Raw genomic sequence first — 26,071 nt, 5'->3', positions numbered from 1 at the left:
CAAGACTCAGAAGATCACTGTGGAACAAAGGCACTGGGCCAGCCCATTCTGTTGATATGACACAAAGTCCAGCCCAGTTTGGCATTCTTTCCACCCTGATGGAGTCTCACATCAGGTAGTAGAAGCTAACTTGTTTCTTTGCTGTTGAATGACTACCCATTTTTTCCCCAGCCTTCCTCCTTAGGCAAAATTAACATTTTAACATTCTGGAGAACCTTTAAATTGCTGCTGTCCAAGGGCCACAATAAGATGTGGGAATTGCACCCAGTCTGGGGGAAGAAGGGGGCTGGTTGTGCAGACCCCCACACCTTCCCTTTCTCACAGAGCCAAGCCAAGTCCATTAGAACTGACAGGGCATGCAGAGCACAGGAGAGAGGGCTAATTGAGTTTAAAAGCTGTGTAGCTGCAGTCTCATTTAGGAAATGCCTCCAGGCTGCTCAAGAGTTTAGTAATAAACCTAAACCACAAAGCAAACTGAATGTTCAACTCTACTTGCCCAGAAGGGAGAGAAGATCCTTTTCTCCACACTCCTAAGTTCATGTTGTTAGCCCCTCCAATCTTTTTCCCACAAAGTAGGATTCCAGGAATCATCACCATTTTTCTTATCCTGAAGGCAGAACTGCATGCTGTTAGCAGTTTCTATAATCTTGATTACAAATTCCTATTACAATAAAACATCAGTATCATCACATGAAATCAAGAATCTGTCTTGCTCAATTTTGCTAAAAAAAGTAATTTTCAGTCTAAACCAATTTGGAAAATAGAAATGGCCACAGAGAGTTTCAGAATACAAATAATTCCCATTTGATCTTTTCTGCCACAAGTGGCAACTATAATTGGTACATGAGAAGATTTCTGCCCTAACCAATTGATCACGAAGGCATTTAAATATTCTGTAGAGATGACTTAAAATGGGATAACTCACAACCAGAATACTCACAGTATTTAATGGAGCTATTAAGTGTGAAAGGAACCCAGGACCAGCCCCCAACCCAGTCATGAATACATTCAAGAAATTCGAACAGATACACATTTGACCATAGTAGGACATATTCTGAAATAATACCAAAAATATAGGAACAACCACAACTAAAGGTGTTCTCACATGCTTTTTTTTTTTACAGACTCTAAGCTTAATTAAGCTTTCAGTCTCCTATAAAAATAGCTCCATGAAAGAGCAGGAGAAACACCGAAGCTGAAAATCCAGAAACTCTTACATAGATACAAACTGTAATCGTGACTGGAGCAAGCAGTTGCATGATTAAATTGGAGGGTCTAGAGCCCAAGTCCATCCAGGAGAAACTGAGGGAACTGGGATTATGAAGTCTGGAGGCCCAGGGGAGAATTTATCACTCTCTATAAGTACCTTACAGGAGGCTGAAGCAGAGCATATCTGAGTATCAAGTGTCCTTTTTTCCCAAGTAACGAGTGATAGGATAAGAGAAAATGGCCTGAAGTTGCACCAGGGGCCATTTAGTTTTGATATTAGGAAAAAATTCTCCACCAAAAAGTCTGTCAAGCATTGGAAAAGGGTTCCCAGAGAAGTGATGAAGTCACCATCCCTAGAGGTACTTAAAAGACATGCACACATGGTGCTCTGGGACAAGATTTAGGTAGTAGACCTGGCAGTGTTAGTTTTGCTGTTGGACACAATGATCTCACATGCCTTTTCCACTGTGAATTATTAAATGAATGACAGGTTCAAATCACTGGCTGTGTTACCATGTACGCTGCTTTAGATAATGGCTAATTCCTTCCTTACATGACACTTAAAATGTCATAATGATATTCTTAAATCCAAGTGGTTCTTGCAATCACCTGGGCCATATGAATGCATTTAAAGACTGAAATCCATAATAGAGTTTCCTTCCTAATGTATACACACATTCCTACAGCCACAGTGAAATTATTTCTACAGATACAGCATTATCAGAGAGCCAAATTGTATCCTTGCTGTCCAACAATTACAGCACTGCTCCATAGAGCAAAACAGGAACATCTGGAATTCTGTTCTTGTGAGGGCAGCTGGGACTGCACTGCTACATCAGGAAATGAACTGTGCTCAGGTTATAAAATATACTTGGGGCTGATCACAGAAAACTAACAACCATCCTGGTACTGAAGAAATTACTTGTGTACAAGGTATAAGGGAAAATTTGTCAAAGTGCATAGTGCATTTTTCTGACACGGAGAAATTGTGCAGATTCACTCTATATTTAAATCGCATTTCAGAAATTATTTCCTAGGTAGGAAAACAGTGTGATAATTAAGACTGATTTTACCAAACCTATCACTAAGGAGAGTTATTTCACTAACTCATGCTCTTATCTAACTAAAAACAAGTTTGGGTAAATGCTATTTATTACTTCTCTGAAATTCTGCTTTGGTTTCATGTTGCTCTTCAGAGTTTGTGGCAACAAGTGCAAGACAAATTATTAGCTTCACTTCAGACAAAACTGAAAAGTACTGATTGCAGTAGCCAGGAATGGTGGCCTACATAAAGTGTTTCTTTATTAATATTATTGAATGCAGCAGTTTGAAGTGGCTTGGGTTTTGGTTAAGGGAAAAACCAAGTAGGCTGAGCCAGCACTGAACCCACTACACTGAGAAAGAAATAAACAAAGACAATTGCTTTCTGTTAGCCAATTGTACCATTTTGTATTTTATTGACTGTTCTGATCAAGAATCCTTCCAAGGTCAAAACATTAATAAGATTTCATCTTTGTACATATTAACATCGCTATTTTGGAAGAACCTGAGTTGTTCTATGAATGCAGAGGTTTAGTAGAAAGCCATTTTGATGATCACAGACTTGAAAGACCCTCTTTCTATACACTTGAGACACACTAGATAAAGAAAATGCCCAATAAATTACTTGTACTAAGATGCAAAGTTGCTAAATTAATACAAAATTAATAAGAATAAATTAATTATTCTTCTTCAATTCTATTTACCTTCAGTATTAAGTAGATCCATGTCTACTCCATACGCTTTGAATATTATGTATTATTTGTTTTTAAGTGGGAAAAGAAAGGCATACCTAACTACCCACATTCAAATTTGAGACTTGTACTATAAAGAGAAACCACTTTGCTGAAATTCCATGCCTATGCCTTTAACAACTTTTAATATTTTGTTATAGTTCATGGAGTATAAATTGGCATTAAGTTTTGTTAACACTGCATGAATATTTTGAAGGAGTTCATCCACTTAGCCAAAATTAGGAACAGCTAAGTATTGACATGGTATAGTACCAGACCTACACAGTGAACCAGTTTAAAGGGGGGGGGGGGGGGAAGCCTAAGTGAGACTTACAAAGGCATTTGATCAGGATAAAGAAATAATGCAACTATTGTAACAGTCTCCTGTTAGAAGTGGTGGAGGGAGCACTGTAAACGAGTTTTACTTACACAGCGTTTCTTCTCCTCCTTTGAAATATGCTCTGAAAAAAGCTTCACAATTAACATATTGTATACATTTTCCAAGGTTTTCAAAGATCAGGAACTGTTTCTGGAAAGACTCACTCCAATTTGGCAAATAATTAGAGCAAACATTACACCAAGGTGCATTAAATCTGTGAGGGTACAGAAACATGTGCTTACACACAGTTAAATTGAATAAGAAAAACTAAGTCAGATACAATTTTAAATGGGGTCATGAAAGAAAAAGGAAAAAAGGGAGCAAGGGAAAGGACAAGAAGTTTAAGCAGTAGAAAACATTACAACAGCCAAGTGGAAACAAATGAGATATTATAGCTTGGGTTCAGTCACAGGACTATGTGTAACTCAGTTACAGCTGAGCACCAAGAGATTCTGGTGAAGCTAGTGCTGTGTGTGACTCTAGGAAAAGGATAAAGAAGCATATTCAAAAGACAACGAGCACAAAGAAAACACAGTCATGACTATTGACAATAGTGAATTCTGTACCCAATGTGTGAACTGGACATGAGTGAGGCAAAATAGAACCAGCCCCCCTTGGCCTGGGATTTTTGCAGTGACACAAGCCAAGCAATCTAAACAGAAGATGTCTGTGCTAGGAGAAGAAGACATAAAACACCACAAAAACAAACTGCTTTCCTCATGGAGGAATGGTAACTTTGGACAACACTTGGCATTACAAGTTCAAAGGGTTATTTCATCTGCATTTTAAGTACAGACCCAGAGATTTTACAGTATTCCTGTCTCCACACTATTGTTTTGTGTGCCATTAATGGCATTTAAATTATAGACCTGCTGCAGGCATGTAGTCAAAACACCACATCACCCGATGAGACACTGTATTATAATGTCAGTGTGTCTGTATTTTAGCTGTGCTTTCATATACTCTACTTCTCTTCAATCACCCTTTTTCTCTGCCAAAGGATAGATACAAGAGACAAGTCTATCTTTAGCTCCACAGAAATTTCTTACTCAGGCAGCTGCAACACTTCATTCATCACATATCCAAGTCTCCTGTTTACAGCAATGAAATTTTTAGATGTACAAACAGTACAGAGGCAGATAAAAAAGTCATTGAGAACTTAAAATGAAAATACAGAATATGGCTAGGGAGTCAAAAATAATATGCTTCAAATTAATTTCTACAATATATCAGGTGGGATTTCTCATTTCTTTTGGGTTATTTTGAGTATTAGGTATTTTTTGTACTTACTTCCAGTGAAGTATTTCATATTTACTGAAATACTGTTTCCCAGAACCATGATATGATATGATATGTATTGACCTTTACATACAGTTATTCACAATGACAAATATTGATTAAATAACAACTTATTCTTTGACAGAACCTTAAAAGAAAATATATTGACATTTCTGAAAAATTTCATGACTAAATCAGAAACACTTCTTTTTCTAAATTATACTAATAAAAAGCTAAACTGGTCATAACAAGTTACTGAAGAGCTGGGTACCAAATTCAGAATTTTAGCCAGCATTTAAAACTTTTTTCAATCTCAAAAGCTTCAAGCAAGCTGTTTCAAGGTCAAAAAAACTCCTGAGGGTTGTGTGGGGAGACATCTGCTCCCATAAGCTGGTCTGCTGCTTGTAGCCTTCAAATGGACAATCTTCATTTGAGATGAAACATTTATATATGGAACAATCTTCAAGATTCCATTATTTCCTACTTTCTGCATGTGTAATTCATCATTTCAAGCACTCAGATTCTCAAAGTATTCATATTAAGAAAAAAATGCACAATATTAAGTTAGTCAGCTAATTTTATTCTGTATTGGCTTATTTTTAATGCCATATGCAAACCAGCATTGATTTTTGCTTATTAAAGGCATAGTCTCAATTCAGAAAAGCTAAATATCAGGAATTCCTGAAAACTTTTGTGCGTGTTCTAAACTTGCCAAGAACATCTAGGGCAACTGAATATATCTAACAATTCAACTAAACTTTTACAATTGTTTCTTCTGAGCAAGGGAAGACAAAGCAGCCTACAATTTTCTTTCAAAATCTTGAAATTACCTCACTTTTTTCCAAATGAGAAAACGTTTAATATCTTAGCAATGTAGCTTCTTTATTTCTTTGTTTTCCCCCTCAATGTGATGTGATTTATCTCCTCCTACACTCCATTTTCAATATCATCCCAAGTTACAATGATTTGGCATTGGACAGAGGACTATGGAAGCATAACAAAATTCCACCCAGCTTTTCACTCATCCTTTCTCACAGTCAAACCACAGCAAAAGGCCACCCCACTGTAGGCATTGGAGAAATTCACGCATACGTAGGAAGACCGCAAATGTTTGGGGTTTTTTTCATGTGTGAATAATCAAAAGGATACATTTTCTATTCCTGACCTTCAGAACAGAAAGCTCAGTATCATTCAGATACAGAGACACTGGACATAAGTGAGGTAGGAAGGGACCTCAGTCCCTCACCTAGCCCAGTGTGCTACTCAAACCCAAGCAAAACCTGGCCTTACCCTGTGCTGGGTGACTTGTCCAAATCTGAAGTATCATCAAGATGGAAGATAGCAGCCTCTCCTCACATGTCAGTAATAACACAAGGCAAAATTTTACATATTTGTGTGATAAAAAATGTACATAGGACCTTATATTAGCCAATGACTGAATTGGAAGAAACGCACATTTTAGCTGTAATATTTAACTATTCTTCGTGACATGTGTTCTCCTTTGTGAAAAGAAACAGCTGTGGTATGTCAGATACTACCCATGGTAACTACTGCTAAATGCACTCAATTTACACTAGACCATTAGATAATGATGTGTTAGGTGACTTGGCACAATCACCAAATCTTGATATGGATGATCCTTTTTAGATACTCTCAGTTTTTGAATCTGACCATATTTTTATCAATGCCCCACTAATATTTAATTTCTTTTCAATTCATGTCATTCACAACAACTACCTCAAAAGCTCTTAAGGAGCTAGTGGAGCCAGCCTAGACAAGATTCATTCCAAGTACTGATGGTTTGTTCTGACAATTCACACAGAAAGTCCTCCTTGCACATCCTTTCCTAAACTCAGCACCGAAATTTCCATTTAACTTCACTAAGAGGAAAGTAAAGTAACATCAGGCCCTTTTCAAAACCTGCTTTGAAGACATACTGTCTAGCCCAGAGACAGCCCTGGAACAACTCACTGTTTGTAAGCTTTTGAATGTGACAATCCCCCCAAAAGAATCTATTAAGAGATACGTAGTTTGAATTTTCAAAAACAGGAGATTTTCTGCACAGAGTTTGCCTCCTTTAGTTGATTCAGTAAACTTGATCTCTGACCTTTAAATAAGGGTTAAATACCAGATATTCTCTTCACACATCTTTTCAAAAGATGTGGTATTGCCTGGCAAACATTTCATTCTTACTCAAAATCAGCTGGCTGCAACCTGTGTTTCAGGTATAGAATGAAAGAACTTGGGAAAATTAGAATACCTTTTACTCTATGCTGTGCTCCAAGCTGGGATATCAGGTCCATTTTTAAAATTGCTGATATGTGCTATTGATGAGGCAACAGGAAATTCACTGACAAGAGGAAGTGGACTCCATTTGAACAAAAACCAAAGTGAAAATGATCAGTACCCTCTGCATTCCCTCTTACAAGTCACAAGTCTCATATTAGACTACAGATTTCCAAGCGTTTCAGGTATATTAATGATTGCATGCATTCCATTTTACACCTTGCTGTATTTTTTTTTATATCTTTTTCCTTTTAAATGGAAGGAAAACACTATTTTCTTACACAATTTAGGATGTATCACAAAGAAATGGGTGTACTACTTTTCCAATACATGGGTTCTTCAATACTTGTATAGAAAACCACAAAATTAAATGTTTAGCAGATATTATTGGTGGAGTGCTGATACAAATAAGCCTTTACAAAAAGCAATACAAAAATATTTTTCTTTTCCTCTCAACTACATAGAAAGTTTTTGCTTTCACAGCAAACAAAAATATTTGACACAGTAAAAATCCTTTTCCACTCGTGACCATCACAGAAATCTGTTATATTGTGTCTCAAAGACCCTCTTTTATTCAGACCAGTTAACACCCAGTCATGTTCTTGGTAACCAAATTTTGAATTTCCTGATAAAATATTTCTGTGTATTCATGAGTTACAAATTTTTCAGCCATTTCCCTGGTTTCTCCAGATAAACTCTTTCAACCACGTCTTCTAATTCCAACTTGCATACCATGATAGCCTGACTGTCTGGAATGCTTAATTTCTACAGACCAAAATCCAGCTGCACATGTTAAATCATTTCCTTGCACAGTCAAGAAGCAACCACCTATGTTCAGGGACATGTGATGGGACTGATGGGGACACAAGGAGGTAGAAACTATTCCTCCTGTCCACACTTTTCACTGCTCACCGTCACTCAAATCCATAGGGTTGTAGAGAAACTTCCAGCAGGCCTACCATATCTATGATTTTTAAATACTGTTATAGATTTAATGATATGAAAATCAAATAAATTATAGCAAAATTTAAGATACTACAGTAGAAAGAGTTTGCATATCAGTTCAATAATTAATTACTTTTTTAATCAGATGATTAGATATCTTCTGGAGGGAACATGAATTAGCATAATTCTGTTTTGCTGTTCATCCAGACACCTTTTTTTAAGCTGCAGGTTTGGACAAACATTTTCAATCAAATATCTGGCACATGAAACATGATCAGTTTTCATTATTAAGGGCCTATGTTTGAGTAGAAGAAATATGGAGAGAATACCTGAAGAGCAAAGAAACCTAAACCAACTCCAAAAGAAAAAAAATTTCCGAACTCACAGAAACATCTATACTTGCATTCTGGTCCTGAGAAAATACCTAATAGAGAAAAAGCTTTCTGATCATAATTTTCCCAAATTATGAAAATTTCCTGCTACGAAAAGCAGGAAAATTTGTAAATGCAATATGATGAAAATGCCAAACCTAAATAGAATCACAAGTGAACATCCATGAAAATTTCAACAAGAAATTATATAAATAGTGCACTGAATTATCTTCAGTTTATAATTACCAGCTAGTCATAAGCCACAGACACATAACCCCTTGCAATGCAATTGCCCAGCTGCCACAGTTCACAACAGAGAGCACTCCCAAGGCTATTATTTCCCTTTTTCCAGTGTATTTCTGCAACATATTTTTGAGTTTTATCTTTAGAGTCCAGCTGGAAGCACACTTCTGTTGGCAGCCAGTTTTCCCCTACAAACTCCCTCCCCATGAAGGAAAAATGCAGAATGATGGTGCAGTGGGAGGAGAAGCAGGAAAGTAAAGGGGGAAAACACATTCAGAAGCAGTAGTTCTACCAGACCTGTGTATTAGGCAGCATCTTTTTAGTCATAATAACTCTTCAAATGCACCTCATCATAAGCTATTACACACCACACCTCTCACAAGAATAGGCATGTTTGCTATGTTTCTGTGCCCTCATTTTACATAAGCAACCTTTGTTCTCCTTGTCTCAAAGTAACGAATGCAAAATCAAATGAAAGTCAGCAAGATTCATACTATAGCACATTTGTTCAAGTAGTTTTTCCAACTATGCCCAAAAGGCATCTAGAGAAGAGTAGCTAAATTAATTTCAATTACATGATCTTCTGAACTATAAACAAAAATCAGCATAAAGTTTCAGTAATAAAGCAGTCAAACATGAGTAAGGAAGCTCAAAACTCAGTTCACTTCTTTCAAAGTCAATTTAAAAGGAAAATACCTTAGGAAATCCCCACCTGAAAAGCAAAGTACTCCTTTAATTAGGCCAACTCAAGTTGACATACACAGAATAGAAGAAAATTGCAGATAGAAAAGGCTAAAACTCTCTTACACTAAAGGTAAATTATAGCATCCGAAATAAACGTTATCAAAGGAGAAAAACTGCCTTAAATGTCATAGGTTGCTCCCACTAGTAATTCTCCATATTAGTAATCTTTAAACAAGAAATTTCTCTCAGAGCTGTTTTCCAACATTTTATCTCCAAAAAAGAACTTGTAAGATGCAACAAGCCTTCTGGTTTTGTCTGCCTTGTTGACAGATTAATAAACCCTACAGTTTGCTACATATAAATATTATTTTTGTTTATATTCTCAGGTTTAACTTTCAGTGTAAGATTTAGCAAAAAGTTAATTTGCATTCTAAAAATCCTTTTCAGACCCTCAAATTCACGTGCTAACATTTTCAGCTATCAAAGTCATATGCATAAATACTGGGCTCATGCCTTTATATTTCCAGAATTAGCAGCTGAAGCTAAGATTTTTGATAATGGAAACAGATTTTGGAGTTCTGGTTTACCTGCTAAACCTCTTCCTGGAAAGCTGTGGAGCTGGAGAAAACACATCCTGCATGCAGATTTCTCGGTTGTGCAGTGTCACACCTCACCCAGGAACTGTCATTTCAGCAGAAGGAGCAATATCAACTCAGACCTAGGAGGAAATCACAGCACTCAGCAAAGAATACATTAGCTTCCTAGTTAAGGACAAGAGGAGTCAACCCACAGTCATTGCAGCCATTTCCTAATTAGAAGAGTCCTGGAAATAGAGCAACCAAAGTTCTGAACTCAAAGATCAGCTAAACACTGCAGTTATCTTCCAAGCATCCATACCCAAAATATCCACAGAGATTTATATCTAGGCAATACGTAGAGCTGCCTAAAAAACTGCACACAGAAAAATACTCTCAGAAGCCAGCAGGTTGAAGGTAATCCTCCTAAACTATTTGGGGGACTAATGAGAGCCAGAGACCTAGAACTGCAGCCTTTAAACTTTTGCTGGCCTTATAACAATATGGCCAGAAATTCTCTCCGGGAATTTGGCCCTGAAAACACTTCTCTGCCAACTGACAAAGGAGCAGGCATTTGTACTGCCTCTCTCTGAAGAAACCACATACCCAGCCAGGGCACAGACCTTGGATTGCAAACCTAAACCCACCCCCAGCTACAACAAGATATTGTGACTGAGGGGTGCTCCCAAATGTTTCCTCAAGAAGCAAAGAGCAATTCAAACACTGATTTGGCACTAGAGAATACACCTGGTAATGGAGTCACCATTTTCCCTTATGTTTAGGATTGCTCTGATGCCTGCTGAGAGGAGCAGAAAGCAGAGGGGAAGGGAGCTGCACACACTGTCAGCCTGCTGTGCAAGACACGCTGAAGTGAGGGCTGCAGGGCACCTCTGCAGAGGGGGGCTCAGCTCCAGCCTTGCCCACCCAACAGAGAAGCTGTCTGGCAGATATCTTTGTGCCCAGTGGCTTTGGGCTCCTCCATGGTGAGGCAAGCCCTGAATGGGCTGTTTTAAGCATTCAGATTTTTTATTTTGGTACTGCGTGCTAATTAAGCACCTAACCCAGCTGTGGAGTACATTTAACAGAAATACAGCAGCTTGATCAGTTTTACAGTAAGCTAATTTTGTTGTGATTGTTTTAAATGCCTACTAAAAACTATCTGCATAATTTAAGTGAGATTGAAAAATTAATTCTATTTCTTCTTATACAAACAAATGGCTCTTAGCATTTTTAGAAAGGTCCCTGGATTCTATAGAAACTGGAAATGCCATGAAGATGCATCTGCAATTATGAACAAATTTGTTTGCACATTTGCCATCAGAATTACTTTTTCCGAGATAATTTTAATATTACACCATTTTAATTTTCAGCATGGCAACTGTGCACAAGCATCATCTGTGTGGTGAATGCTGGGGTAGCTGAATTGCTTTATGGGAACTCTGCTGGGTGGTTTTCTGTGCATGTGCAAGGCAGTGTGATACTTGCCTTGCTTAGACTTGACTGCAAGCAAACCAGTTCTTTAAAACAGAGGAATTTCTAAAATCACAGAGCTAAAGGTCTGGCAAGTGAAGAAGTAAATGACAAATACCACATCAGCTGAACATAAAAGCATTCCATGTAACAGAAGATACCCACACTTTAAGACCAGAGACCAGTTTAACTCCTTAACCATGCAGGATGGCAAAACATTTGTTACATAACAGCAACTTCACATGGCATTTTTACATCCTGCCATCTTTTCACAGGAGAACAGTAGATTAGACTTCTACCGACTCTGAGAGACGGGGAGTGGAGCCAGCAGCAATATTTAGCAGAGTGACTGATTTCTGGCACCATCTAGCTTCTCTGCAACAGGAATCTGGCAGCCTGGTAGGTGCTTTTCAAAGACACTGATTGAATAATTGATACTAGTGCTATACAAATGCTCAAGACAGCACAAGAAAGAATAAGAAATAAAGTAGTTTTGGGGCTTAAGACCTACTCTCTTTTTTTTTTTCTTCAAATAAGGATTGTGAGGCAAAAATCCTGGGCAGAATACCAAAGCCAAGAGAATGCAGACTCTGTTCATCATTCAGCTTCTGACTATGCAACTCTGCCAAATATCTATAATATATATAAAAGTATTAGACAAAAAGAAGCCATAATGCAAGCAAGACTATTAATTGTTCATTTTCATGAGATATGGTATAATCTGAAAAGATCAGATTTTTTTGACCAGTGGAACTATTCCTAATTCCACTCAGGAACTGCAAAATTCCAATGATTATTCCTAACTATAAGACAGTGGATTTATTTTCATTCACTGCGCTTAAGGGGTTTTGAACACTGAAAACTTCAATCGCCCACCACCAGCTCTGTATGGAGAACTGCTGACCATTTGAGAAAAGCAGACATGTTTTGTGCTGAACGTCATCATTCATTAACTGATGAGATATACAGATTTTACAGCTTGTGCTCTGTAAAATTTTGCAGAAAAACATTTACTTGTCAGCATGGGGACATGTTTACAGACTCACACTTTGGTAAACTAGAAAGGAAGACAAATAAGGTTGGTTTATATCCTCAGTAGAAGAGGAAATGCAGAGAAAAAGGAGGAAAAAAAAAAAAAAATCTTTCTGGACTATACCAGACCAGCAAGCACAGTCTCTCCAATTCCCACAGTGTAACTTTCTTTCCATTTGCCTGAAATCACCTGCAATGTGCTTTAGGAGCTAATCCCTACACATTTGGTTTACTTGGCATAGGCCCAATAAAAGCAAGGATTCTCAAATGCCTTACAAGCCCAACCCACTTTCTCACTTCGTCTTTTCAACTGCATGTGACCACAGCTACTGAAAATAGAAAATTAGCTACATTTACATACAAGTAATACATAGGAGCCTCCTAGATGGAAAAAATGGAACACAGTTACATTCTTTTTCCTATAATCCACTTAAAGTAATATTTCTCTCCCTCAGGGTTGTAATGTATTCAAGGCAGTTTCTCAGTAAAGAGGTCCAGGGCTATTCTGCTGTCGATTCATTCATGATCAGCTCTGATTTTGTGATATCATTGAATAACTGAAGTGTAAATGCAGGACAGGCATAGCTGTCTATGTGTTTTAATGTATTTCAAAGGGTTTTTTATTTAAAGAAGAGTCTTATGCTCTCTTCTCCCTAGATATGCTGGGTTTTTAGATTCCACATTTTCCAATACTTTTGGAAATGTATTTGGTCTTTGGTTATACAAGACTAAGAAGGACCATGTATTTTTCATGAGATGGGGACATGGGATGACTGAAGATTAAAAAGTATTTGGTATGGCATGAATAAGAGTATCCAAGTGGAAAGGAATTTTAAGATTTAGATCTAAGAACTCAAATGCACCCAATGAGAACCACAGGCAGAAGTCTGAACCAAAATTTGAAACTACCCTCAAAGTCAGCACCCGTTATTTGAAGACGTTTTATACTCATTGAACAGTAACAGATCAAAATGAAAGAGCAAGCAAAGCAAAATGAGATAATGAGAGCAAAGCAGAGAACATGCTCAGAGAGGGGAAAGGGAAATTGAGACATCTGTCATTAACATCTGACTTGGATGTCTCTTAATGGGTTTATATTGAGTTCTATGCTACTCAACTGTGATTACCACAAAGGAGGAGTTTTTATATCTCAGAATATTCTGGATGGGAAGGGACTTGCAAGGATCAGCAAGTCCCACCTGAGTGAACAACCCATAGGGGATTGAACCCACAGTTTTGGTGTTTGCACCACACTCTCACCATGCGTAGAACTAAAGTATCTTAGGCTATTGCACACTGTTCACCTGAGAGACAAACTGCAAGGAATTGAACAGATTTCTGCGATATTCCTACACTCAGATTTCAATCTTCAGTGATGCACAAAAGAAAAGCAGTGGGATTACCAGAAGCAATTCCCCAGAGCGTCAGGGAAGGAGAATTTTTAAATCCCTTGGTCCTTTTGAAATTCTCTGCATGCCATTTCAGAGTAATGTATTGTTTTAAAAAGCCTGGTAAGGAATTCTCTAGAAAGCAAAAAGTTAGATTTCCTGATATGCACATATGCAAACCTCTGACTCCTGCATTCTCATATACCAAAAGGTTGCAAATTTAGTCAAAAAAACCCCAAAAAAACAAAAAAAACAAAAAAACCCACCACACAAAAAAACCCCAAAACAAAACAAAAACCATAGCCACCAGAATGTACTACATTTATGTAAATATTTTCAGAGGACACATTATGCAGGTAATCCAATATATTCATAAAGAGCTGAATGAGGTTCTACTCCTGACATTAAAATACCCAAAATAGCTGCTTCAAGATGGAAAAGAATGCAAAGAACAGAGGAGACAGTTAAAGTGCTAAAAGCATTATAGGAACCTTTATATTTTATATTCAGGTGGAGTTTGTCATGAGCAGCCCCCTCCCTTTTGGCACTGAATAATTCCCAGCATTTTCATATCACATCCCAGATACACATATCAAAGACAACTTTCTAATCTTGTAAGTGTGTTTAGAGAAAAGGAAGGAGAGCAAAAAATACCAATAAACTCCCCCTTTCACCCTTGTCCTCACCTTACTGGCCAATATTTCTTGTTTTTGTCAAATATCTGAAGAGTTCTCCTCCTAGACAGAGGAGAAGACCAAAAGAAGGTAACTGATTTGTAAGTGCATCCTATTATGCTTTTATTTGATAAACTAAGATAAATTTTATATATATATAACTAAGAACAATTTTATATATATATTTCTCCAATAACAGGCAAAATTGCAGCTCTAGACAAAAAAGTGTCTAGGACCTGCTACTTATATTGGCTTAAATGAATTTTACATTAGAGAGGAAACTAGATCTCAGAAATAATTTGTCTTCAAATTCCTCCCAGTTTTTACCACAGAAGTAGGGTGAGTAAGTATTTGAGCTGTTTGTTCTCCTTCCTCACCTCATTGTGTTTGACATTAGATTAGTAGTGCTGTGAACACCATGTGACAATAATACTGAGCTCAAGACAGGGACCTTTATGTGCCAAGAAAAAAAAATTAAAATCTACATTTCTCAATATGAAAATTCAGTTTCAGAAACATGAGACTGGTTGTACCTTTGTTTGCCCATATTCTATTCTTCCTTCCATCCTATTCACTAATTTATTTCTTCGTCAGTCTTGTACTCCATCTCCCAAGCCTTCAGTGACAGCTTTTAGAACCTTAAACCAGTGTCAATCAATAGGTTCAGGTCAGCTGTCAGATCCATGGGATCAGAAAGATCAGAACACACTTATCTAAAGTCCAAGTGCAGTTCCTTATTCAGACAGCTATGCTGCCTGCTAGTTATTGGGTGGAATTGAAAACAAAAGTTATATTAAAAGACAGCAGGATCATTATTTCTCCTTTCTGCCCCACCTCCTCAAGTGCCTGAGGTCATTTTCCACAACAAAAATGAAAGCCCTTCTTGAAAGTGTTTTTGTGCTAAACAGCAGTGGTTAATTTCTTGCAACTAATTAGTTATTCAAGTGAAAGTATAATGATCCTCCAACATGATTGAAAGTGCTTCAACTGAGTTTCCTGCTAACAGCATACTTCTAGAAAAGATGCAATAAATCAGCAGGGTTATGGAAATCTTTAAACAAAAGCAAGTCTATGACAGGAACCCATTAAAGATACAGCCATGTAATATTTATGCACCTAGCTGACTCGTGCTTTTAACCCAGCACTTTCAGCTATAGCTTTTTAGCACCTGGGTCGTATTCAGTAAGAATGAAATTCACCCTATCTGCTAAGAGCCAGCACAATGTCTCTGCTTTAGGTGTTCAGAGTATAGGGCTTAAGGGATGGAACTTCCCTCCAAATGGAATTTCATCCAGATATTTCTAAATAAAAATACAAACAGAACACCTTTGAACAGCACAGAAAATGTCATCTGTGAGCCTCAAACTCCCTGATTACCTTTAGCAAGAAAAGAGGCAGGCACTGACACAAGAATGGTTTATAAATCCAGGGAGGTATTGATGCAGAAACAAAACTCCTCAGAATAGCCAGTACCACCTATGATTGTTCAGATCATGATTTGTGATTAGGAGTGGTTACAACAATGGTGATAGGGGATCTCTTGAGACTTTTACAGAAGGTCCTGACTGTGTAAAATGCCATCCACTTACTCCTGAACCTACTAATTCATTTCAGAATTTTTATTTAAATGTGTTGGGTACTGCAGAAAAGCAAGACCCTGCGGCTGAAAAACCCATTTTGATAATGTTTGAGGTTTCTGGGTGCTACAGTTGTACTGATCTGTTTAGATCTCCAAAACAAAGAGATATTTCCCTTCCTTTTTTCACATTAAAATGTCTGCAGGTATGCTTGCATGTATTTTTAAGCTACACAAGTGCATACGAAGCAAAGAGAATTGTTTAATTTATTAACTTATTTGGCTGTATATGCTCTTCCTCATCCCATTCACTCATTTATTTCATTGCCCATGTCCCAGTCAGTCTTCCCACAGTTTTAAAAGACTGAATTTGGATTCACAAACCAATTTGAGTTGAGGACTCAAATACAATTTCCTGGCCTACCTTTCCTTGCTGTAGCAAAAGTCTGCAAAAAAGGGAAACCTTGCTGCTGTGAGGTTGGGACTCTGGGAGGTGGGAATTGAAGGACAGAGAAAAGGAAACCAGACATCACTCCCCCTTTCCCACTAAAATCAACTTTGTCTTCACGATAGGTTTTTGGGCCAATGACCACTTTCAACTCACACCTTCTGTTGGAAAAACAAATTAGGAGTCCAGCTTTATTTTGTCAATAGAAAGTTTAAAGTGGTCACTGGAGCAAAAAGCTTTTCAAAGGGTAGCTGAGCTCAACAAGGACAAGGAGGAGGATGTTGAGAAAGCCACAAAAACACAGGCAGGTTACAAACCATTAAAGGCTAGGCCATTTTCAATAATAAAGATAAGGCCTTAGAACAGTTCTGGTAATTTGTATCTATTTATTTCTTTAGAAGAATATGTATTACTTTAAAAAGCCTCTGTCAGAGCAGTAAAAGGTATTTTGTGTTTGTGTGTGTCAGTCTTGATAAAAAAAAAATCCACCAGAAAACAGTAAACCAACCAGGCATTTGCTTCCTGAATACATGGGATTATGCTTCACATTTGTGCTGTAAATCATTGGATCCTGTACAAGTAATTGTGCTGCAATGGGTTTTGCTATGCTAAATATTTAAACTGTGTGCCCAGTCCTTCAAAGTCTGAGCTTATTCTGTGTTCAGAGCTTTTTAGAGTTGAGTCAATAGCATAGTTGTTTTGAATGGCTGCTCCTAGATAACAGTAACAAAAATCCAAAACTTGTTTACATCATTTAACATGCCTAAGAGCTTAGCCTGAGACATTAAAAAAGCCACACAACAAGCAAGCAGAAAAATGCAATCCTTTAGAATAGTCTCTACTGGTGAAAAGAAGTTACACCATCAAAAAGCAAAAAGAATGTTTTGCCAACTCTGGACCAAGAATTGCTTTGTTTTTAAACTGGAGCAATGACTGGCATAAAAAGACTTCAAGGAATTTCCTCTTCTCCCTGAAGATAGTCATGAGCCTTTCTACTGCCCCAGAGTTTGTGTTGTAGTGATTGCAAGGAGAGGTGCCTCTTGTGGGTCCTAAGCAGAAGCCCTTGTTTATCAGAGTGTGCAAAATGTGGAAAAGAGTCAAAACAAAGCAAATCAGGCAATTCCATCAATCCTGGGAAAACTGTTCCCATCTGAGCAGTACCTTCAGCTCTAACAGGCTCTAACATCAGCTGTGTGGCAAATACCCCTGGCCTATTTTCTTAACTTGAATTGCTACCTTAAGAACAAGGCTTCACCAGCATGTACACACCAACACTCATGGGGTGTTCTACACATTCTCAAATTGCATTTGTGCTCTAAATTCTGTAAGTAAGGTGATGTTTTTGGGAACAAAGATGAAGCATAATTTCTCATCTGTTTCAAATTATACATGAAGAATACCGAGGCTGTTAGTAAGAAATAGATTAGCATACAGAATTTTCACAAAGCAAAAAAAAAAGCAGAGACGCCAAAATACAATTACAGCAAAGGAAATAATGCAACCAGGCAATTATTTACCATCCACACATTTTTAGAATAACAGTTCTAATTGTTAGAATCCAGTGCAGAGTAGTAGACACAGTATTTGAAAAAACAAGCCTTTCATATCTCTACCTCGAGAGCTCCTGCTACCTAATCTGGAAGCAGACAAAACTCAAAAAGGTGCCTCTTTTCCAGTGAAGATGTGACTTCCCCTCTGAGGGCCTGGGGCACTGTGCCTCAAATGCTAATAGCTTGAGTTGTGTGCAATAGCCCTATATTGTTTATATAGCACTTCACATGTTCAAAGCACTATGAGATATCAGCCATCACTACACTTTTATGAGGCTGTAAGTATTACCCACTAAACATCAGGGTTCAAATGACTCGCTCTTGATCAAAAGAAACTTTGTGCAGCAGGACTATAATTATTTGAATTTGGTAATTCTCGCAGACCATTCCTATGGCAACACAGAATGAAGAGGGGGATGGGATATTAAAGCCAATTGCTATCGCACTCTGCGCCGGCAGCGAGATGGACACATGGAGGATCTCTTAGGCAAACCTACACTCACAGCACCTTTTAGAGAAAATTATTTAAAAAAATCAGGAGCAAAAGTTAAACAAAAGGTTTTGAAAGCCCACAAGCATGTTTTTCTATATGTATCTATTTAACACGTTCACTGTAAAGAACATAAAAGACAACAAGTAAATGGTACTGAAGTACTCCAGAAATCCTAAAAGGGGGTTCTGAATTCATTCTGAAGCAGTTTGGGAGGTTTTATACCAAGATTAGTAGGTAACTTAAAAGCAAGTCCACTTTCTGCAGAAAAAGAACTACAGTCTCCCGTCCTATGGCTGACTACAGTAGGACTCAACTTTTAAAAATATGGAATGTTTTTGCTCTCCATTTTTACACATATGTTCTTCCTATGAAAATTCAACTATGCTGACATTTATATCGCTAGTCTCAAAGTATCAAGTCTCTGCTCCTGAAAAAGAATACAAACACAAAGGAGATGCTGAAAAACAACCAATGTATCCACAGTATATATGACAACCAAATAAAGCCATGACATAAATGCTAGACAGGATAGTTGCTGAAGATTCTTCTCTTTACAACTGCAATCACTTGATCCAAAAATCCAAACACTGAGATTGAAGACTGAATAAGAAAACTCTTATCCTCTGCCTTTCCATCCTGTGCCCATCCTATCCTACAATATTGTCTTTCCCACCTCTTACATTTTGCCTCATACACAGCCCTGGTTTCCACACACACCATATGTTTTCAGAGCACAGCTTCACAGTTATTGGCCGTAGAACCTTGCCTGCAGGGTCACGTGGGAAATAGATCATACTACTAAGACAACAATGTAGACCACTACACACAGGCCAGATTCATCAAATGAGAAAAGGGTGCCTGTTTAAAGCTATCACATGAAGGGGGAGGGAAAGAAATTCTCTTCAAAGGCAGCAATGAGTGCAGAGAGAATTACTAACAGAACCTTTTGTGTTTTAGCCTGGTTGATCATGTTGCTGTGAATATTTACCCGCTATCTTACAACTTTCACTTGGCATTTTTCAGGTACAGGCTACACAGAATTCCATGCCAGACTATGCTTGCAATTTCTACTGCTTTGATTAATATTGCTTGAAAAGTTAAATTACTTAAATATTTGCTAGAATATTAAAGTATAACATCAATAGGTGAGCATTACTAATGGCTATTAATGTAAGAACCAGTTACCATACTCCATCTACTGATCTAAAGAACAGATGTTTGCATATGATTTATGGACATTGAAATATGTGCATATCTTCCATAAATGGTAATGTGTTCCAGTAACCAAGAGTAGAGAATTGTGATCCATAAGATTGGGAAGTTCCAGGCAGTATTAGAATTTATTTACCAATTTCTTGGCTTTAAATAAAAAGCAAATCTCATAGAGCCAGGGCCTGAATCCTGTATGCTGGAAAAATGCTTACAATGTCAAACAGGACTAACAACATGCAGTAATAAATTGCAGTTGGGCTCAAATGGGCAGACACAAAAGTCTGTTTAGAACATGAGTGCAACTATGATTTGTTAAGTAAGAGTAACAATTTATATTGATTGAGATGTAATAAATCTAAATAGTAAGCAAAAAGCCAATATTACTGTGTGTGCTTTCACATTAAATATGGGCTTGGAAGTTTCTTTAGTATCAAGATTTAACAAAATACCAATCAGGTAGAACTCTAATGGGCAAAGCATAGTTTTGAGCTCTGCAATTAAATTATTTCTGGAAGCGCAATCAAATATCTGATTGAACTAATATCACTGCTGCTTCTCACATTTGTTCTGTTCCTAAATTAGCTTGGCTAATCAGTATCCCACCTCATAGCATGTGTTGTAAACATGTAATATTAGCTGATGGGTTTCATTTCAAGAGCAAAGTCAATTTTTGGACAGAAAACTTACTCAAAAACTTCGTCAAAGCCTACAAACACACAAAGCAGCATGTTTGGAGATGTCACAGTTTCTAGGCCACCAGAACACTGATAAGACAGTGAACTTCAGATCATTCTGTGATGGCTGTGCACGTCAAACAAGTTTGATTTCGTTTAAAAACCAGTTTTGTGGACAATATTTCGCCTGAAAGTGTTTTCTGTTTTTCCACCCTCTTATTCTATGAGCAAGAACCAGGAATGTACAAAAAAGCAGCCTTGTAGAATGCAGAATTTAAACATGGCAATCACAACTTTTTGCTCCTGTCTCAGGCTGGCATGCACTAGCGCTTCAAGATGTTACACAGCTGCTCCTCTTCCCCAGAGATGGCTGTACTCCAGTAAATGGTGAAATACTCCCTCAAACTTTTTTTTCCAACAGAGGTTAACAGAGATGTTTCCATAGGTCTAAGGCAACATGAAAACATGGTGATTGTGTGTTTGGATTTCTTGTAAAACATTAGCCTTAGATATACTGCATTAGGAGCTGATGCTACACTCCAGCACACTGCAGAAACAACTGCAGTTAGTGTCTGTAGAACACAGTCAGAGTCTTAGGTTACAGTGATTGTTATTTGCTTCTGTTCTTGCAGATTTTTAGATCACAGAAGAAACAAATACTTTTCATTTTGTCCTGTTGATAGCTGCACAGATTCTTCACTTTCAGCATACAACTCAAAGTCATCTAAGAACAAATTGAATTTCTAATAACTACAGTCAACTGGATTTAATTCCTTTCAGTGGAAGCACAGCAGTGTCAATACTTACTGGGATTTAGTATTACTGCTGATTTATTGAAAGTAAAATGTCAATACAACATGAAAGTTTGTCATTTTAGAAAGGTTTAATAAAAATGATGAACACAACACAAAAATTGAAAATATATGAACCAATAACTGATCATTCTAATTCACTTTTTTCCAGATGAGCATCCAGGTGTCAGCTGGTGTAAACCCAGATGCCACTGACGTCAATGGAGCTGTGTCAGTTTACTCTAGCTGAGAATCTGATCCCAAGTGTGCCTCTGCCATTTTTAGACATTGTCCCTGGAATTCACTTTTGCAAGACAATTAAAAAAACACATCCACACACTGCATTTCTTCCTGTCCCCAAGTGTTTAACTGGAAGTCTGTTGACAGACTGTGGGAGAGGGCAAGTGGGAGGTGGAAGTAGCCAACAACTGCATCCATGAGATAACTTTGCAGTATCAGCATGAGCATAGTTCCGTTGTCTTCCTTTTATACAAACGAATATTTGGCTCCAGAAAGTTTTGACTCCACCTTCCACTAACAAACAATTCCATGTCAGCAAAAGAAAAACGATACTGTAAAGCACGTGAAGTATCTACCTCATAAATTTGCTAACATAGTATTTTAAGCAGTACACATAGATTGTTTTAATGCACCATTAGAAAAAGCACCTAAAACTACAAGAGCCTCAAGGCTGAGTTCTGTGTATTCACCTAAGCATTTGTTCCTAAGCAATTTCCCTGCTGTACTAGCAGTAAAGGTGGTAATGGTTCTAAGGCAGCTGTTTGAAGTGGCCTGCAAGCCAGACTGTGATCTGGCTGACATCTTCCATATCTCATCTCATCTGTGTGGCTGAGAGAGGAGGAAGAAAGGAAAAGGTGGGGCAATAAGCAGGGCAGAGTAGTACTTGACAGCTTTTCTAAACTGGGAGAGGGAGCTTTTGACTCTATTTTACATAAGGCAGTTGTTAACATGAGTGCATTGTATAACAGCTTCCCAGCATTAACCACTACAGTGAAGTTGGAATGTTGGTCTTTTGATTCAACATAGCAAGGTCAAAATGGAAAAGGTAATTAATTAGAACTGAAGATGCAGCTCACATAGTATTGAAATAATTGTCTATTTGTGCAAGCACAACAACCATATCTTCAATTTAGGTCAGGCCATCAAGAGGAGGAAAAGGACTGAAGACTGAAGATGAGATGCTCTACTTCACACAGTTGCCCTCTGGAAGGACTTGCAAAGGCAGTCACTTAAATTAAGTACAGGTCATCAGACAAGATATCTAATCTATTCCTAAGACAGGCAGCTCCAGCAGTCCAAATCCCCATGGCCTTTGCAGTGACACGATGAACTACTTCCTCATGTACCTCTGTCAATTCACGTTAGATTGCAGTTTTTTTAAAGCGATATTTCATGTACATCATGGCCCTATTGCTCAAAGCAAGGAAAGTGCTTTGGTTTATTTATGACCTACTAACCTTAAATAAAAAAAAAATACATCCAATCTGAATGTTCACATAAGCCTGCAGATCTGAAATTAAATTTAAAATAAAGCTGGCATTTGTAACAGCTAGCTGAGCCCAATAAGGGATTTTAAAAAAATGAAAGCCAGATGAAAGAAGATGAAAGCATATTTACCCTGCATAACCTGCACACATCAGGAATCAGGGCTGGAATCCAGAAATACCTTTTTTACTTAGAAGTTTCAGCCCATTTCACAGGCTAGGTGACCAAGGAAATACTGAGGATTTCCATTATGGGGGGTGGGGAGGCATTAATAACAACCTGCCAAAGTAATTCCTTCCAAGATGCAATCCACCCAGCCACCAGCTCTACACAGCTCCTCTCCTTCCCCTGCACCCCATCCCAATTGCCAGATATCAACCAGGCAAGCCCTCAACTGAAATATGAAGTGACAGATGGAAGCAGGGAATAAGGGCATAGGAATGAGTACTGAAAGAAATGGATAACAGAAAACAAGCTTATAATAGGGTAGATCTTAAATATGAGCAACCCTTAATCATAAAGTTAATTCATTTGGCTAGAACAAAGTTGAATAGATGCATGTAAGACTGAGTTGGAGAGCCTTATTCTCTCATCACTCATGCCAGTGTGCAGAGGTCTTCTCCTAACATCCATGGAATTAAACCTTGGAAATTTCAGTACAAATAAATGGAGAACTAAAAATAATCACAGCTAAAGGATTGGCAGCAAATATCCTGTGCTGCTGCATTGGGAAAGGAAGGTGGGCTGCCACATTTAATTAAAATGCATTTGATTTAGCTATATTCATAATCAAAGTGGCCTTCATAAACAAAACACGTCTAAGCCACCATAATAGTTGATTCTGTTCTGGTCTAGTTCTCCAGTAGGCTATATTAATGACTTTTTCTTTTAGCTGTATTCGATGGAAAATACAGTTGAGTCAAATATTGCAATAAATACCTCTACACGCAGAGCAATTCATTGAAAGAAACAGTTAGGACCAAGTCCTTGTCATAGTGTTGTTTGCAAAATAGGCTGGGGCAGCACACTGATCAACTCCAGTTCTTACGTGTGGGTTCCCTTAACACAGGTACAGACAAAACCCAAACATTTATAAAGCCTTATAAATAACAACGGATGGGAGACACAGAGAGCATCTTTATCCACAGGATAAGGTAAACAAACAAACAGCAATTCACGTAAGTCAATGAATCAGTCACGGAATTTCAGCACAGTTAAGACTGGACCTAGCAGAAAAGAATTCTGACAAGCTGAGCTTCAAGAACACCTGCATAAGAACTCTGCTCACAAATGAAAATAAGGTAAAATTTCTGGATTACCATGTTTTGTCTTCTTATCTGGCTTCTAAAATTCTTCTGCAACACAAAACCTACAACCTAAATTTTTAAGTATTATTTATTTTTCATAATAATCAGGACAATTGAGTTGGAAAGCTCAGAAGATTAGGAAAAACTACTGTGTTACTGTGGAAGTTTTTAAGAATAAGGACTTCACTGTGTGATGATCAGCTGGATGTGCACAACATGATGACACAAAAAAAAAAATTACAATAATATAGGTCAAGCCTTGACATACAGTCGCCTTTTTTCCTCCTGAAAACTATCACAACAGGTTCTGCATGTGTGAAAATTTGTAAGGAAAAAAAGGCCTTCTGTCTCTGAGATATTTTTTGAAAAATTAAGCCTTCTTTAAAGAAAATTTATTTTTATTAATCCTAAACAAGTTTTTATCCAATTGAACCACGTCAATAGAAAAAATTTTTCTCAGTTGAGCAATCTCTAATTGTCAACACTAATTTTTAAAACTCTTAGCCAGCTCTGTTCATTTATGGGATCTCATGTTTTGTTTTTCTGTGAAGTTCAGTCTTGTGAAATAACAGACAACATTAATCCACTCATGCCTGGATCTCTAACCTTTATTTTTAAAGCCTGAGTAAGAGAAACATATTTTCTTTTCATAGAAAGAAGTCTGGGAAACTGCCAGCTCCTTGCAGAAAGACTGAAACATGATCAGCAGAGAAGGGTGTTGGTGTCGGTAAGAGAAAAATGATTCAAGTTGCATCATCTGTATAATTAAAATCACTGTGTGAATTTTGATTTTCCCCCCCTACTTTCAGAGATTTGAGGACGCAGTCAAGTCAATGGAGTTCTGTTGTAGTGGTTGCTTCAGTGAACATTCAACGCTGTCGGTGAGTTTGGAATTAAAGTGAAAACCATCGACCGTTGATTGTACCCTCCAGCTAACCATCCTCCTCCTTACTTCATGCTTTCAGGCCTTAACACCGAAGATAGCAACCTAACCATCTTATGATGTTTCTCCCTCACCCTGCCAAGCTTTACAAAAAAGGTCACAATCAACATTCATTGCTGTCGGTGGGTTTAACTATGTGGACAAGCTCACTGAACAATGAATGCAACTGTGGCCCCACATTGTACAGTTGCTGTTAAGAGGAGCAGCAGCTCTGAAGGCAATAGTGAGAAGCAAACACTTATAAGCTACAGTTCTCTGGTCAGAAAAATAGCTGGGGGTATCCACTTTTTGCTTGCTTGGTTTTGAGTGTGTTTAACTTAGCTGACTAGGAAAAAAAACTTGCTGCCTTTTTCTGGAGTATTGTTCTCACAGGGTTCAGTACCATTGAAAATGTGAAAATTCTTATTTAGTATGTATGCAGAAAAAATGACAGGATAGGAAGCTCTGTATATCCACTCCTAAGGATTCTGATATAAGAGGAAAGAATATTTAATTGCCATTTAACTAGGCAATGTTGAAGAGTTCAAAAGTTTAGTCTATACTTATGACAATACAACTGGGAACAAATGGGATTTAACAGTTATGAATAAAAATCTTACATCAAAAAATATGAATTAATTTTACATTAAACTGATTTTAAAAACAAAAATACTATTGCATTGGCTATTTTTAGGGATCTGAAAGATGACAAAGAAATGTAGATCTAGAAATAATAATGGAAAAGTGGTTAAATTTTAAAGTTACTGTAAACGGAGTACCTATGTCACGCTCTGAGTTTTGCAATAAGAAAATAAAGTGTAAATAAGCTCACAACTGTGTCCTTATTTCTTTGCAACCTTTTTTAACCTGGTCAGACACACAAAAGAACCAGTCTACATTTCTCACTTCACACAATCATCCAAGGTAAGTTCTACCTTTAGACTCAAATACTCTGCAGCAGAAATTGCTTACAAAATCAGGAAAACTCACAGCATATCATCATATCACTCATATCATTCTTCTCATTATGGGAATGTTTATAAACAGTACTTTAGTGGGACTATTTACAAAGTTTACTCAGCACATTAGTCACACAAGTACTCTTGTGTACTAAGCTTGCTTGGTCTATCCGTGCTTCTCTGTGTAGGAACTGAACAGAAAAGTGTCAAGGCTATCACAGGACAATACATCTACAGCCACTTCTAGAACTGTTATCAGTCTAATTAAATAGTAGGAATGCATTTCAGCAGTTCAATCATGAAAGAGATCAGTCCTCTGTCACATGT

At 37.6% G+C, this 26,071-nt stretch overlaps 1 long non-coding RNA gene across 2 annotated transcripts; it reads left to right on the top strand.

The window, feature by feature from the left end:
- Positions 1–25,606, top strand: LOC128943302 (uncharacterized). Of its 2 annotated transcripts, XR_008483685.1 has the most exons (5): positions 1–115; positions 11,488–11,611; positions 22,205–23,857; positions 24,517–24,590; positions 24,673–25,606. It is a non-coding gene; the product is annotated as an uncharacterized LOC128943302 (long non-coding RNA). The 2 variants fall into 2 exon arrangements; XR_008483684.1 differs by having other exon boundaries at positions 24,517–25,606.
- The last annotated feature ends 465 nt before the right edge of the window (positions 25,607–26,071 follow it).

Source organism: Melozone crissalis, unplaced genomic scaffold (assembly GCF_028551555.1).
Source record: "Melozone crissalis strain CALT ecotype California unplaced genomic scaffold, PUWL_Pcris_2 ptg000045l_1, whole genome shotgun sequence".
In the NCBI taxonomy this organism is placed as follows: Eukaryota; Metazoa; Chordata; class Aves; order Passeriformes; family Passerellidae; genus Melozone; species Melozone crissalis.
The sequence above is the reverse complement of the archived record's forward strand: the minus strand, read 5'-3'. Positions and strand labels throughout refer to the sequence as shown.